This window comes from Salvelinus alpinus, chromosome 38 (genome assembly GCF_045679555.1).
Source record: "Salvelinus alpinus chromosome 38, SLU_Salpinus.1, whole genome shotgun sequence".
Classification (NCBI taxonomy): domain Eukaryota; kingdom Metazoa; phylum Chordata; class Actinopteri; order Salmoniformes; family Salmonidae; genus Salvelinus; species Salvelinus alpinus.
Window position 1 is genome coordinate 4489624 of NC_092123.1, and position 14134 is coordinate 4503757.

The following is a 14134-nucleotide window of genomic DNA, read 5'->3' on the forward strand; positions in this document are numbered from 1 at the left end:
AAATCAACAAGAGACAAGGCCGCACAGGGTCAGGGTTTCAAATGGATGTTTTTTGTTCATCCAAACATCAATATCATCAAGGAGTGTGATGTTTTAGATTTTTTTTTTTTTTTTTCCTCTCCAAGCTTTGGACATACAGTCTGAAGTCTGAAGTTTACATACAGTACACCTTAGCCAAATACATTTAAACTCAGTTTTTCACAATTCCTGACATTTAATCCTAGTAAAAATTCCCTGTTTTAGGTCAGTTAGGATCACAAATTTGTTTTAAGAATGTGAAATGTCAGAATAATAGGAGAGATAATGATTTATAACAGCTTTTATTTATTTCATCACATTCCCAGTGGGTCAGAAGTTTACATACACTCAATTAGTATTTGGTAGCATTGCCTTTAAATTGGGTCAAACGATTCAGGTAGCCTTCCACAAGCTTCCCACAATAAGTTGGGTGAATTTTGGCCCATTCCTCCTGGCAAAGCTGGTGTAACCGAGTCAGGTTTGCAGGCCTCCTTGCTCGCACACACTTTTTCAGTTCTGCCCACACATGTTCCATAGGATTGAAGTCAGGGCTTTGTGATGGCCACTCCAATAATTTGACTTTGTTGTCCTTAAGCCATTTTGCCACAATTTAGGAAGTATGCTTGTCTATTTGGAAGACCCATTTGCGACCAAGCTTTAACTTCCTGACTGATGTCTTGAGATGTTGCTTCAATATATCCACATAATTTTCCTCCCTCATGATGCCATCTATTTTGTGAAGTGCACCAGTCCCTCCTGCAGCAAAACACACCCACGTCATGAGGCTGCTACCCCCGTGCTTCACGGTTGGGATGGTTTTCTTCGGCTTGCAAGCATCCCCCCTTTTCCTCCAAACATAACGATGGTCATTATGGCCAAACAGTTCTATTTTCGTTTCATCAGACTAGAAGACATTTCTCCAAAAAGTACGATCTTTGTCCCCATGTGCAGTTGCAAACTGTAGTCTGGCTTTATTTATGGCGGTTTTGGAGCAGTGGCATCCTCCTTGCTGAGAGGCCTTTTAGGCTATGTCGATATAGGACTCATTTTACTGTGGATATAAATACTTTTGTACCCGTTTCCTCCAGCATCTTCCCAAGGTCCTTGGCTGTGGTTCTGGGATTGATTTGCACTTTTCGCACCAAAGTACGTTCATCTCTAGGAGACAGAACGTGTCTCCTTCCTGAGCGGTATGACGGCTGCGTGGTCCCATGGTGTTTATACTTGCGTACTATTGTTTGTACCAATGAAGGTGGTACCTTCAGGCGTTTGGAAATTGCTCCCAAGGATGAACCATTTTGATTTTCCCATGATGTCAAGCAAAGAGGCACTGAGTTTGAAGGTAGGCCTTGAAATACATCCACAGGTACACCTCCAATTGACTCAAATGACGTCAATTATCCTATCAGAAGCTTCTAAAGCCATGACATTATTTTCTGGAATTTTCCTAGCTGTTTAAAGGCACAGACAACTTAGTGTATGTAAACGTCAGACCCACTGGAATTGTGATACAGTTAATGATAAGTGAAATAATCTGTCTGTTAACAATTTTTTCAAAAATGACTTGTGTCATGCACAAAGTAGATGTCCTAACGGACTTGCCAAAACTATAGTTTGTTAACAAGAAATGTGTGGAGTGGTTGAAAAACAAGTTTTAATGACTCCATCCTAAGTGTATGTAAACTTCCAACTTCCACTGTAGCTTGGAGTGAAATTATTTGCAAGAAGGGAATGGATATAGACAGTTTTTGTAATAGTTGATAATGGCTTTTCTGTTAAAAATAGGAGTAGTAAGTTATTCTGGTATAGTGGAAAAGTACATTTCCAACAAGTAACAGATCTAAGAAATTATACTACTATACTACCCAAACTGCAGTATAGCCCTTTAAAATCACAACCAAATCCTCATACTCCATTATATCATCATCAGCATCATCTGTATCAGCATTTACATAAGCTTTCTATTTTAACAATTTCCTAAGGTACGTTATTTAACATAACGCCCCACAGCAGAAATGACACTCCAGTCTAATTGTAGACACAGTCCAAATCGAGACAGACAGACACGGACACGGACACACAGACACACAGACACACAGACAGACAGACAGACAGACAGACAGACAGACAGACAGACAGACAGACAGACAGACAGACAGACAGACAGACAGACAGACAGACAGACAGACAGACAGACAGACAGACAGACAGACAGACAGACAGACAGACAGACAGACAGACAGTGTCTGTCTGTCTGTCTGTCTGTCTGTCTGTCTGTCTGTCTGTGTGTCTGTGTGTCTGTGTGTCTGTGTGTCCGTCTGTCTGTCTGTCTCGATTTGGACTGTGTCTACAATTAGACTGGAGTGTCATTTCTGCTGTGTGACAGTGTCTGTCTGTCTCTCTCGCTCTCTCTCTCTCTCTTTAATTACCCCCCCACCCCCCAGTGAGCGATGGCACCATTCACAGGGAGCTTAGCCACGGCTCCTCTTAGAATTTAACTCCTCTATATACAGCACGCTGCAGCCTGGGAAAGATGGAGAGGAGCTCAGTGGTAGGACCTCTCTCTCAGCACCAACCAAGCCAAGTAAGCCCACACATCCCCAAGAGCCCACAGCTGGGTTTGCTGTTGTCAGCAGCGCTCACATTCATTCTCGTTGTTAGAATGTTCCCTGCAGTCATGTTTTTGTTGTGTATTCACATTTTTTATAATCACGTTCCAAAGACCAAGATGATCGGTTTCATAGTTTCCATCTTATTTTGATGCTCAGGTGACTTTCTAGAATAGCCACTAGGTAAATCAGATTACCTGTGGCATCAGGTTACAAATAAATAGCTGAAAGTTGTTTCTTTGCTAGCTGGTTCATACCAGCCGGTACACAATGTGCTCAGTCTACACTTTAATAAGAACTTACTGTGGAGAAAGCCGGCGTGACGACTCCCAATTCAGGGATCCTCTAATGCTGTCTGTATTCTCTTCATAAGCTGTGGTTTCATCTGTGAAATAGAAATGCAAATGATGTTTAGTGAGTGGGAACTGGCAAGGCAGAACATTCAATTCGGTTCAATCTTACCAAACTGGAAAGGAATGGAGTAAAGGGGAAGGAGAGGGGATAATACATTATACAGTGCCTTCAGAAAGTATTCACACCCGTTGACTTATTCCAAATTTTGTTGTGTTATTGCCTGAATAAAACATGTAATAGATATATATTTTCTCACCCATCTACAAACAATACCCTATAATGACAAAGTGAATACATATTTTAGAAATTTTAGCAAATGTATTGAATTTACAGAAATATCTCATTTACATAAGTATTCACACCAAAGAGTCAATACATGTTAGAATTAACTTTGGAAGCAATTACAGCTGTGAGTCTTTCTGTGTAGACCTGGATTGTACAATATTAGCAAATTATATATTTGATTTATTCTTCAAGCTCTGTCAAGTTGGTTGTTCATAATTTCTAGACGGCCATTTTCATGTCTTGCCATAGATTTTCAAGCCGATTTAATTCAAAACTGTAACTAGGCCACTCATTCAATATCTTCTCGGTAAGCAACTCCAGTGTATAGTTGGCCTTGTGTTTTAGGGTATTGCCCTGCTGAACGGTGAATTTGTCTCTCAGTGTCTGTTGGAAAGCAGACTGAACCAGGTTTTCCTCTAGGATTTTGCCTGTACTAAGCTCTATTCTGTATATTTTGATCTTAAACTCCCTAGTCCTTGCCACTGGCAAGCATACCCATAACATGATGCAGCCACCACCATGCTTAAAAATATGAATAGTGGTACTCAGCGTTGTTTTGTGTTGGATTTGCTTCAAACAAATTCAGGACATAAAGGACACTTTTTTTGTGCAGTTTTACTTTAGTGCCTTATAACTCAGTAATTTAGATTAGTATTGTGGAGTACCTACAATCTTGTTGATCCATCCTTCAGATTTCTCATATTACAGCCATGAAAGAGCGACTGCCTTTAAAAAGCAAGAAATCCCTTTGAAAGCGGCTTATGTGGCATCGATATAAGTCACTAACAGTTATTCTAGTGTCAAAATTGACTACAAAGTGTAAACATGATAATTTTGGTCATAATGTCAGTCTCGTCTAAAACGGAGTTTCGAATATCCGTGTGTCACACCGGGTAAGTTAAAGTTGTGTTTTGATTTGACAATGTCCATTTACCCGCTAACATGGGGTGAACAGCTGCGGTGATTGTTGTCTATCCAATAGCATAGACAGTGAGACAGACCTGCCCAACAGCTCCAACTGTTTACATAAGACAACATGTCACACATTTTGACTTGAGAAATACTGCATGAAACACCTTAGTTAGATGTAAAGTTGCACAACTAAAACATCATCGGCTATAACAAAAAAATGAATTATTGATTTCTTGAGTTATTTTATATTCATTCTGTGGATATTGAGGAAGTGAAATATGCTTCCTCATCTACAGTGTCTTATGGGGGACAAACATAACGTGGAAACCTGAAATCTAATTTTTCTAATAACAGAAAAACACATGTGTTGAGAGGCTCATTCAACTCTGTATTCAGGACATAAAGTTAATTTCTTTGCCAAATGTTTTGCAGTTTTACTTTAGTGCCTTATTTTATTCTGTACAGGCTTCCTTCTTTTCACTCTGTCATTTAGGTTAGTATTGTGCAGTAACTATAATGTTGTTAATCCATCCTTAGTTTTCTCCTATCACAGCCATTAAACGTTGTAACTGTTTTAAAGTCACCATTGGCCTCGTCATGAAATTCCTGAGTGGGGGAAGGATTCCTGTATCCTTGTAGTTACTGGTTGTATTAAAACACCATCCAAAGTGTAATTTAAAAAATATACCCACTTTGACATGATGGGGTTTTGTGTGTAGGCCATTGACAAAAAAATCTAAATGTAATATACACTGCTCAAAAAAATAAAGGGAACACTTAAACAACACAATGTAACTCCAAGTCAATCACACTTCTGTGAAATCAAACTGTCCACTTAGGAAGCAGCACTGATTGACAACAAATGTCACATGCCGTTGTGCAAATGGAATAGACAACAGGTGGAAATGATAGGCAATTAGCAAGACACCCCCAATAAAGGAGTGGTTCTGCAGGTGGTGACCACAGACCACTTCTCAGTTCCTATGCTTCCTGGCTGATGTTTTGGTCACTTTTGAATGCTGGCGGTGCTTTCACTCTAGTGGTAGCATGAGACGGAGTCTACAACCCACACAAGTGGCTCAGGTAGTGCAGCTCATCCAGGATGGCACATCAATGCGAGCTGTGGCAAGAAGGTTTGCTGTGTCTGTCAGTGTAGTGTCCAGAGCATGGAGGCGCTACCAGGAGACAGGCCAGTACATCAGGAGACGTGGAGGAGGCCGTAGGAGGGCAACAACCCAGCAGCAGGACTGCTACCTCCGCCTTTGTGCAAGGAGGAGCACTGCCAGAGCCCTGCAAAATGACCTCCAGCAGGAAACAAATGTGCATGTGTCTGCTCAAACGGTCAGAAACAGACTCCATGAGGGTGGTATGAGGGCCCGACGTCCACAGGTGGTGTCACGTCTGCTCCCGCTCTTCCCCTCCCCCTGGCGCTTGAGGGCGCCAGAATGCCTTGCATCACTCACTCCTGCCATCCATCACGTACACCTGCCTTTCCTCGTCACGCGCATCAGCGTTATTGGACTCACCTGGACTCTCTTATCACCTGTTCATTTCCTCCCCTATATGTGTCAGTTCCCCAGCTCTGTTCCCCGCTTCTGCATTGATTGTTTTTCTGTTTGCTAAGCTATTTATGTCTCGTTCCATGTCCGTTATTTATTAAATGTTACTCCCCGTACCTGCTTCGTCTCTCCAGCGTCATCCTTGTGATAGATCGTGACAGAATGCAGAAGCCACCACACGAAGCATCGGGGAGTACTGGCGTTCTGGTAGGTATAGTGGCATCGGCTCTGGGTCAACACCGATGGAACCGGGGGTGCCTAGCCTGCTCGTCGGGCTTCCACGCCCTAGCAGGCTCGAGAGGTTTCCTTGCCCCGGTTGGTTCGGAGGGCGCCCATCCCACGTCGGGCCTCAGCTGGATCGTCAGTTCTTGTCTGCCCAGCCTGTCCAGGAGTTTTTTGTTTGTTTGTTTTTTGTTTTGTCGGTGACGTCGGGAGTGGATTCTGCCGCCGATGGAACCGGGGGTGCCTAAGCCAGCCCGTCGAGCTTTCATGCCCTGGCTGGCTCAAGAGGTTTCATTGCCTCGGTTGGCTCGGTGGCTTCCCATCCCACGTCACAATCCACCGGATCATCGGGTTTCCTCAGCGGGATCGACAGGCGTCTGGACTCAGCCGGATCGTCAGGCTCCCATGCCTCAGCCGGCTCGCCAGGCTCTCACGCTCCAGCCGGTTCGTCGGGCTTCCACGCCTCAACCGGCTTGCCCAGCGCCCATGTCTCGGCCGGTTTGCCCAGGTGGGACGCCGGGTGGCGCCCCTAGTGGGGGGGTACTGTCACGTCTGCTCCCGCTCTTCCCCTCCCCCTGGCGCTTGAGGGCGCCAGAATGCCTTGCATCACTCACTCCTGCCATCCATCACGTACACCTGCCTTTCCTCGTCACGCGCATCAGCGTTATTGGACTCACCTGGACTCTCTTATCACCTGTTCATTTCCTCCCCTATATGTGTCAGTTCCCCAGCTCTGTTCCCCGTTCTGCATTGATTGTTTTTCTGTTTGCTAAGCTGTTTATGTCTCGTTCCATGTCCGTTATTTATTAAATGTTACTCCCCGTACCTGCTTCGTCTCTCCAGCGTCATCCTTGTGATAGATCGTGACAGGTGGGGGTTGTGCTTACATTATGACATGGAGGGCTGTGCGGCCCCCCCAAAGAAATGCCACCCCACACCATGACTGACCCACCGCCAAACCGGTCATGCTGGAGGATGTTGCAGGCAGCAGAACGTTCTCCACGGCGTCTCCAGACTTCGCCACTGGCGCCCTGTGCTCTTCACAGATGAAAGCAGGTGCACACTGAGCACGTGACAGACGTGACAGAGTCTGGAGACGCCGTGGAGAACGTTCTGCTGCCTGCAACATCCTCCAGCATGACCGGTTTGGCGGTGGGTCAGTCATGGTGTGGGGTGGCATTTCTTTGGGGGGGCCGCACAGCCCTCCATGTGCTCGCCAGAGGTAGCCTGAATGCCATTAGGTACCGAGATGAGATCCTCAGACCCCTTGTGAGACCATATGCTGGTGCGGTTGGCCCTGGGTTCCTCCTAATGCAAGATAATGCTAGACCTCATGTGGCTGGAGTGTGTCAGCAGTTCCTGCAAGAGGAAGGCATTGATGCTATGGCCTGGCCCGCCCGTTCCCCAGACCTGAATCCAATTGAGCACATCTGGGACATCATGTCTCGCTCCATCTACCAAAGCCACGTTGCACCACAGACTGTCCAGGAGTTGGCGGATGCTTTAGTCAAGGTCTGGGAGGAGATCCCTCAGGAGACCATCCGCCACCTCATCAGGAGCATGCCCAGGCGTTGTAGGGAGTTCATACAGGCACGTGGAGGCCACACACACTACTGAGCCTCATTTTGACTTGTTTTAAGCAGTGTATTTTAAATTCAGGCTGTAACACAAGAAAATGTGGAAAAAATCAAGGGGTGTGAATATTTTCTTAAGGCAATAAGTGTACAAAACATTAAGAATGCCTTCCTAATATTGAGTTGCAACCCCCACTTTTGTCCCCCTTTTGCCCTCAGAACAGCCTCGGGGCATGGACTCTTCAAGGTGTCAAAGCGTTCCATAGGGATGCTGGCCCATGTTGACTCCAATGCTTCCCACATTTGTGACAAGTTGGCTAGAAGTCCTTTGGGTGACCATTGTTGATACACACGGGAAACATGTTGAGCGTGAAAAACCCAGCACAGTTGCAGTTCTTGACACATACTGCTGCCCCTGGCACCTACTACCATACTTCGTTCAAAGGCACTTAAATATTTTGTGTTGCCCATTCACCCTTTGAATGGCACATATACACAATCCATGTCTCAATGGTCTCAAGGCTTAAAAATCCTTCTTTAACCTGTCTCCTCTCCCTTCATCTACACTGATTGAAGTGGATTTAACGAGTGACATCAATAAGGGATCATAGCTGTCACGTGGATTCACGTGAAAGGTGTCCTTCATGTTTTGATCAGGAAATCAACTAAGTGTATTGAACGTATTAGAACACGTATTAATCTTCCAAGGATTATCATAAGACGAATGCATCAATGATTCATATTTTCCTTCAACTTTCTGAAGAGGTAACGCTGGAAGGCCCCTGTCTGGGAGTGCACGTTTGTTCGACCACTTTGTGTAGTCGTTAGCGATGCTGCTAATAACGATATGAGTCTCCTGGTAGATGGAAAGGCTTTCCCAAAGACCTTCTCAAATAAATGTTAACTACTAAGAAGCCTATGCTTACCTGCCAGAATAAAATCATGACTATTTGCATCAATCCAGTGGCGATTTATTTGACAAACTCTGCAATCACGTGTGCTACAGAAACACGTCTTACCAAACAAGTTTCTTGCTGGTGCTCACTTGAATGAAAGGGTATTTACATCCGAAAATGAAATGTTTTTAGATTTTTCTGAGACCTCAAAAGTGGTCTCCGGATGTTTTGTAAGCATTGTTGTAGACTGAGAATGTTGTTGTTTTTCTCTTTAAAAAAAAGTGTGATTTTGAGAGAAAAACAAGACAAAGAATAAAACAATGTCTGTGTTTTATGGTTTGCCATTTTATAATTACACCACAGGTAGAAAAAGGGCCTCTGACTGTGTCCAGATTCACACAGACTTGTGTTTGGGTGAGCCCAGTGGGGCTCCGCTTGCTACCGCAGTTCCGATATACCACCCCAAGAGCGAGCCCAGTGAAGCCGTATACTTTTTAAAGGTAATTGCCACTTACCGACGAGTCTTAGCGTTGACAAACTGTTGTGCTTTTTGATTCACAGAACAAATGAGTGCAACAACAGCTTCGTGGGAGTATTAAGATTGCCATTCATTTCAGAAGAGTGTTTTCTGCCTTGACCTATGCTTGTTATACTTAGTTCAGTGCATTGTTTTCCTCCACTCAGAGTCAGAGGCCAATATGGATTAAAGCCTTTGCATTATTCAAGCAACATTTGGCTCATTACCTCATTATATGGTGTGCATTCAGTAAAATGATCATCCTGTTGAGCAAAATGACAAACCTGAGATCTGTAAGGAGGACAAAATTACTGAAATGCAAGTCAGACACTCGAAGACACTGATATTCAACACTTGAATTCCCAAGGAATAACATTCAAATGGACTACATGTTTATCTTTGGTTGAGCCACTCCATTTGTAAAATCAAGAACATGCTATGTGATGTCGATCGTGTACTCTGTCAATCCGCGGGAACCAAAAGGAAGCAATAGGAAGCAAAGGAAGCACTAGGAAGCAATAGGAAGCAAAGGAAGCAATAGGAAGCAAAGGAAGCAATAGGAAGCAAAGGAAGCAATAGCGACGCAGTTTGCTGACAGCGCTCCAATGGTCTAGCTGAGTCAAGATTTTGCGGTGCTGGTCCAATTCCAAACACATTTATCCTAGTTTGTTTGAGCCCATTTGTAAACAAGTCATTTGACCATACTGTGACATACATTATTGCACACAGGTCAGTAATGATGTTATAGGTTTCAATCAATAAAGTCATATGAATATATAGTTGATAGATGAGGGTGTTGTATTTAATAAACAACAAACAAACACAATAAACATTTTTATGTTTCTAGTATATCCTATAACACGGCTTCCTCTTGAGATATTGCTCTAGAACAGGAGTATTAAACTCTTACACTGTGAGATCCGGAGCCTGCTGGTTTTCTGTCCTACCTCCTAATTAATTGCACACACCTAGTGTCCCAGGCCTAAATCGTCCCTGATTAGAGGGTAACAATGGGAAAAAAGCAGTGGAACTGGCTTCAAGGTCAAGAGTTAAGTTTGAGGGCTCTAAAAGATATAGCCATCGAGCAAACTCAATAATTCTAACATGTCAGATGTATAAAATGACAAATGGGACAGAACTATCATCATCATCGGCAATAGCCAGAACAAATTCAGCACAGTACAAAAGTATGACTTGGAGTGATAAAATATTTCCTTGTGTATCATCCTCGATCCCTGTAGGAAAAAAGCAGTCGGCTTTTCAATTTGATCCTGCCTTTGTCTCTGGATTGCTTTGGCAGTCGCGGCTGTGGTTGACACCCGGTGCTAATCTGCAGTATCTGGGTGGCCCATTCTCTGACCTATTTTCCTGTGTGAAGTGAATCACACATCTAGGTGATGGATGGCATCGGCTGAAGGTGAAATTGACCCACCTAGAGGTAAGAGGTGAAATTACCCCCTCCTAATAAAATCCTCAGAACATAAGGTGAAAAGAAAATGTAATCAATCGTATATGGGCACAGAGTGTTTCTGAGAATCATGAATGAAGACATAAGATTAAATCCTCACCCGTTGCCTTATGCATTTATATGTCGCTGGTTCGTAAAATGCTGTGGTGCTGTATTTTCCAAATTCTGATATAACAGGGTGCAACAGATACAACAGGTTGCATTAACTCAGACTCCAGGTTGCAAAAATGCATCAGGTCCTAACTCATGGCACATGGCATAGTCCATCTCCTTAGACCCAGATGTATATCTTAGAAGTAATTGTTGTGTGTCCTGTCGTCTCTATGTAGTGATTATGTTGAAAAGAAATAGAGAAACTAACATTCTGAGCCAGAGCTAGAGGTATTTTGTGTTGCAAAAACACATTAGCAAAAATGCTTGTGTCTCATTGATTGCCAGGGAGCAATTTGGAGTGAGTCAATTCTAGGAGATGAACTTTAACTAATGAACACAGAATTACTTATCCAAGTTATTCTACAGGAAAATACACTAATGCAGGGGTGTCAAACTTATTTTCCCCGTGGGCCACATTCAGTCTTCAGAGCCAAAGAGCTGCACTTAAAATGTATTATATTTCCTAGTGATGGATAGTCCTCTAACCATCACTTTTAGAATTTCTGATGGTCCCTGACTGTCTAGCTTTCATTTTCAATGACTGTTAGCTAGCTGGACAGAATGAAGGGTCTATAAATGTAGGTCTATTATGATTTCTACACAGTTTCGATGTGGTTTTAGTCATTTCAATGTCGATTGCGATCGTTACCCCCACCCACCCAAAAAATGGCTAATGCATGGATGAGCAGATTATCAAATTTGCAGATAAAATAGAAAAGACAAAACTAGCTGCCTCGAGACTGCTCTCCCAGTTCTCTCCACACTCCTCCTTAAAATAAGATGGCAATGCTTTTGTTAGTCAAATATGTTCCCACCACCTTCATATTCATAAAATATCCTACGCGTGGGCAAGGGACCTGTTTCTAGTCCCTTGTCAACGCAGATCTGTAATTACTGAATTGATTATCAGCGATCAGAAGGTATCCAACGTTGAGACTCAACCAGCCGTTCGTTCCTCCCCTCTAGCTCTTTGGGACTCTGGGCTCCACTCTGCATAATCTAGTGCTTTAACAGAGGTGCTGAATCTGCATTCCTGCACAAAAGAACAAAAGAAGATACTGTTGCAGTGTTGCGCCTCTACCACGTTGAAAAAAATGATACCTGATACTTGTAGGAAAATCTGACCCTTTATCTTTGTCTTAGGCTAGCTTAGGCTGTAATGCCACGCTTGAGATTGTCTATTCAGATTTGTGCATTAGATGTGACTGAAGGTGTCAGTTATTTGTGGAAGTGATGAATGTCTTGTAAATTGCAATACTTGGTCGTCAGACATTCAATAACACAATCTCTATTTGTACTGTATATGGTTCTTATGATTTTGTAGCATATGCATTCCATGAAGTCATAGCACAGGAGGTTGGTGACACCTTAACTGGGGAGGATGGGCTCATGGTAATGAAAGTAGCAGGAATTAGTGGAATCAGTTACATCTAACACACGGTTTGATGCCATTCCATTTACTCCGATTCAGCCATTATTATGAGCCGTCCTCCCCTCAGCAGCCCCCACTGATTTATACAGTACACAAAGCCCTCAATGACTATTCCAGTGGTAAAATGCAAGGATAGGAGAAAGGGAAGCTCCTGCTGGTTATATTGGATATTTTGAAAGCATCAAAGCTAACACTGTAGAATTATATCTTTCAGTCCCGACTAGACCAATGCTACTAGGTGAATTGAATTGGAAGCTTTCATGGAAGGTGAATTGAAAGGTGATGGTGCCTTGTTGCTGGAAGGAAAGAAATTGCACTGCTGACTGCTTCGCTTAGCCTCACTCAACACACACACACACCATGTCACCCCCCCCCACACACACACCCTTCATCAACCCTGCTTGTCACATGGGTAATTCAGGTATTTTTATACATTACCAGTCCAAAGTTTGGACATACCTACTCATTCAAGGGTTTTTCTTTATTTTTACTATTTTCTACATTGTAGAATACGTTTCAACGTTTACGATCACTATGTTTGATGTACAGTTACAAGATGACATGGCATCATACCCTGGGTTGTTCTGAACATAAGGACCCTATGTTTTTCTATTGTGAAGAAAATTCACAGCGGAAAACGCACCTGAATGCACGCATGATAACTTTCTATGTGCACCAAAATTACAATCTGTTTCTCTGAATTAACATGTGAAAGCCTAACACTGTAAGATATATTTAATAACTTAGCTAGTCATGTTGGCAACAGAACAAGGTTTCAGGTGATGCCCACATGACCCAGATTGCAAATTACAGTACTAGTCAAAAGTTTGGAAACACCTACTAATTCACAGGCTTTTCTTTAGTTGTACTATTTTCTAAATTGTAGAATAATAGTGACGACATCAAAACTATGAAATAACACATATGGAATCATGTAGTAACCAAAAAAAGTGCTAAACAAATCAAAACATATTTTAGATTCTTCAAAGTAGCCACCCTTTGCATTGATGACAGCTTTGCACACTCCTGGCATTCTCTCAACCAGCTTCACCTGGAATTATTTTCCAACAGTGAAGGAGTTCCCACATATGCTGACCACTTGTCGGGTGATTGTGGAGGCCAGGTCATCTGATGCAGCACTCTATCACTCTCCTTCTTGGTCAAATAGCCCTTACACAGCCTGGAGGTGTGTTTTGGGTCATTGTCATGCAGAAAATCAAATGATAGTCTCAATAAACGAAAACCAGATGGGAGGGCGTATCACTGCAGAATACTGTGGTAGCCACGAATGGTTAAGTGTGCCTTGAATTTTTAATAGATCACTGACAATGTCACCAGCAATGCACACCCAAACCCTCACACCTCCTCCTCCATTCTTCACGGAGGGAAATTCACATACAGAGATCATCCGTTCACCTACTCTGCGTCTCACAAAGAAACAGTGGTTGGAACCAAAAATCTAAAATTTGGACTCATCAGACCAAAGGACAGATTTCCACCGGTTTAATGTCCATCCCTTGAGTTTCTTGGCCCAAGCAAGTCTCTTCTTCTCATTGGTGTCCTTTAGTAGTGGTTTCTTTGCAGCAATTTGACCTTGAAGGCCTGAATCACGCAGTCTCCTCTTTCAGGTATGAAGGTAAGACCCAGATGCAGACAATGTAGAATTAACAATGGTTTAATAATCCAACTGACGCAGGCAATAGACAGGTCAAGGCAGGCAGGGGTCAATAATCCAGAGGTGGGGCAAAGGTACAGGACGGCAGTCAGGGTCAGGGGCAGAGTGGTCAGGCAGGTGGGCTCAGAGTCAGGACAGGCAATGGTCAAAACCAGAAGGGCTAGAAAAACAGAGACTGGGAAAAACAGGAGCTGAGACACAAAAACCGCTGCTTGACTTGACAGACAAGACGAACTGGCAACAGACCAACAGAGAACACAGGTATAAATACACAGGGGATAATAGGGAAGATGGGCGACACCTGGAAGGGGGTGGAGACAATCACAAAGACAGTTGAAACAGACCGGGGTGTGACACTCCTCTGAACAGTTGATGTTGAGATGTGTCTGTTACTTGAACTGTGAAGCATTTTTTTGGGCTGCAATTTCTGCGGTGCAGTTAACTTTAATGAACGTATCCT